Raw genomic sequence first — 3,736 nt, 5'->3', positions numbered from 1 at the left:
TATATGGCTTTGCAGGGGTTTAACGTTACAGATCCATTTTGACATAACACAGACTGGAAATTGTGTAGCACACAGCATGAAAATGACTTAGGCAGCACAGATATCTTGGAGTTCTAATTAACAGCCTCATACCCAAAGAAAGAGTATGGCAGGGAAATGAATGCATATTTATGATTTCCAATCCTCTAACTTAAAATGTTAAACTATGTATGAGGTTCTCCACTCGAGCTCTCTATCGGCCAATCTGATGCAGGTGCTGAATAAGAGTGAAGGACTAACTCAAACCTAAAATTGAACATTTTTGTGCTGAGATTAAGAACAAGTTATGTTTTAATCATCTTGGCAATTTGCAGGTATTTTGTTTGACAGATGGGGCATCTCAAATGTTGAATTTAGACTTGTGATTTTGACTTGAAATATTTAAATAAATTTAATTGATGGTAGATTTGGGATTTAAATTTGAGCTATGTAAAAGTTGGATTGGTGCTGTTTATAAGCTGTGTTTGAATTTTCCAGAATTCTGAGGTACTGAATCTATAACTTTTGAGTTATTAGGTTTGTAAATAGAGTGCAAGTACCTAGGAATATTGACTTATCAGATTTGTAAACTTGCCTGTTGAGTACATGAAAAGATAAATTGCATTTTAGTTATAGTTTGAGATCTAAAAATTCCATTAAGTTAGTAAATGTTTAGAGAAAATTTTATACTTGTAAGCTAATAGTAAGTTCTATTAGAATTTTCTACTTATAAAAAGCAACAATTAAAAGTTAAGTTTAGAAGCCTAATAAAATAGATTTTAAAGCCAGAGATCTTAAATAAATTTGACATTGACATCAAATAGGCAAAAATGACTTTTTGTTTCTTTTTTTCTTATAAAAAAAACCCTACCTCATACATTGGAAAACTCAAATGATGAAAGACTGCCTTGTCTCAAGTGAGGTTCTCATTCACAAAATACATCTCCTAAGCCTTTAAAGAAAAACAAGCACTGTATTTTAAAAAAAAAAAAAATTATAGGGCTAGGTTGATGGTTCAGAGTAAAGGCATTTGCTGCCAAACCTGATGGCCTGAACTGGATCCCTAGGACCCTCATGGTGGAAAGAGAGGATTAACTCCTACAGGTTGTCCTTTGGCCATCACATGTATGCGTGGTACACACGTATGTGTGCATGCATGTACACACAGACACACACACAAATAGATGTAAAGCAAAAAAAATTATGAGGCAGAAGCAGGCAGATCTCTGTGAGTTCAAGGCCAGCCTCATCTACAAGAGCTAGTTCCAGGACAGGCTCCAAAGCTACAGAGAAACCCTGTCTCGAAAAAAAAAATTATTTTTGAGACAGAACCTCTCTACACACCCCTGGCTGTCCTGGAACTTGTTCTGTAGACCAGACTTTGAACTCACAAAAAGATTCTCCTGCTTCTGCCTCCCAAGTGCTGGTATTAAAAGTGTGCACCACTATGCCTGGCTGACAAAAATGTATGACTGTTAATTTGGGTGTGTGCCTGTGTAAAATGTCCCTGTGAGTGTGCAGGTCCACCGGGCACTGTGTGAAGGCAAGGGGACGACAACCTTGGGTGCTAGTCCTCCTTTTCCACCTCACTTAAGGCAGGTCATCACTAGTTTGCTACTACACTATGTACTCCAGGATGGCTGACCCGCAAGCTTCTGGAAGATTCTACTGTCCCTGTTTCCCATCTCACTTTGGGAATTATAGGATTATAAGTGAACAGCACCGTTTCTGGCCTTTCCCACATAAGCTTTAGGAATTAGACTCAAGTTTTAAGGCTTAAGCAAAAAGCATGTTCCCCCACTGAGCTATCTCCCTGGCCCACAGACATCTTAAATATGCATTTACCACATGACCACTGCTAAATACATACTCAGGAGAAAGGAAAGCAGGTGCCCGCACAAAGAGTGGACATGGATGTTCATAGAAACCTTATTTGTAAACTAATCAAGCACTTGAAGCAACCCAAATATCCATTGTCAGGGGATATATAAATTCTAATATACCCATCTAGTAGAATAAAAACGTATGAAGGACTGGTATATGGATCAAAACGAAATAGACCATCCTTGAAAACGTGCTACAGATATGAAAGAAACTAAACACAAAACATCTATTATATTGCTGCACTTATATGAGACATCAGGACTGTTTAGCAATGCCCAAGGTAAACGAGAGATTGCTGACAGGTAGGAAGGGGCATGAGTAGGGATGAAAAACAAGTCAGTCAATAGGGAAATTTTTTCAGAGTGAAGAAATATCCTAGAAATAGTTTTGACGATGATGTTATAGTTCTGAATAAACCAAAACCATTACATTTTAAATGGGAAAATTATATGGTATGTGGATTATATTCAGTGAAGCCACTATGAAAAGCAGGCAAGGAAGGGAGGATGGAGGGAAGTGAGGAAGAAGGATGTTTTCGGCAAGGAAACAGCAGCTCTGAGAAGTTCTTGCACATGTAACTACCAACTGTACCCTGCTGCGATGCCTGGCTTCTTCACACGGTGCACTTCTGATTGACCCTAGAGCAGAGAACATCCTCCAGTCTCAAAGGAGAGAGAGAAGTGTAACCCAGCTTCCGTCTTGAGAGTTCACCCTAATCATAAGAAACGCAGTCAACAGGAAGGGGAATTTACGAGGAAAGATATGGGAATTGGAGGGAGCAGTTGGGGTGTTGTCGTTGGCCCAGGAAGAGAGATGAGACAGGCCTGAACTGAAGCTGTAGTAAGAGAAGCAGTGAGAAAGGAAGAAATTTAGGAAACAATTTGAATAAAAACTGAGCAGAATGTGAAGACTTTGTTGCACAGTGGAGATGAGGGAGCAGAAGGAATTAAGAATTTCTGGCTTAAATACTGAACAGAAAGCAGTAAGAATAGAGCTACCATATGATCAGTAATCCCTCTGCTGGGTCCACATCCAAATGAAATGAAATCAGTACGTTAAAGAAATATATGAACATGGGTGTTTATTGTAGTGCTAGTCACAAAAGCCAAAGAACTATGCATTAAGAACAAACCTAAGTACCCACCGACAGATGAATGTGTGTGTGTATATATATATATATATATATATATATATATATATATATATGGAATGGTACTCTATCATAAAAAGACTGAAACATTGTTATTTTGAACAACATGGGTAGAACTTGAAAATAATATGTTAAATTAAATAAGCCAGGCACAGAAAGACAAACCCCACATGATCCCACTCATCTGTGGAATCTAACAAAGTTGATCTCATAGAAGTTGAAGAGTATAATAGTTCTTACTAGAGGCTGAGGAGAACGGAGGGTGGGGAAGTACAGAGAGAACTTTTTCCGTGGGTACCATGTTACAGGTTGAGAGGAGGAACAAACCCAGTTTTTACACGGCACAATAGGGCGACTGTCGTCAATGAGAGTATGCTACATATTTTAAGGATGCTAGTGAAAAGGATTTTGAATGTTTTCACCATAAAGACATGAGAAAAATTAAGGATATAGATATATTTAAGCTGAATGTGATGCTATATGTACGTTGGAAGCATGTATCAAAGCACTGCATGTAGCTAGCTGTGATGGCACACACCGGTGATGCCAATAATGGTTGTCCAGAGGTGGGAGCAGAACAAATGGGAGCTGCAGACAGCCTTCCTTCACTACATGGTGAGTGTGTCTCCCGGACTGTATGAGAACCTGTTTGAAACCTGTTTGGTGCCAAACTGAGCAACAAAA

Source organism: Alexandromys fortis, unplaced genomic scaffold (genome assembly GCF_014885135.2).
Source record: "Alexandromys fortis isolate MF-2015 unplaced genomic scaffold, M_Fortis_MF-2015_v1.1 scaffold_36, whole genome shotgun sequence".
Taxonomy (NCBI): Eukaryota; Metazoa; Chordata; class Mammalia; order Rodentia; family Cricetidae; genus Alexandromys; species Alexandromys fortis.
The sequence above is the reverse complement of the archived record's forward strand: the minus strand, read 5'-3'. Positions refer to the sequence as shown.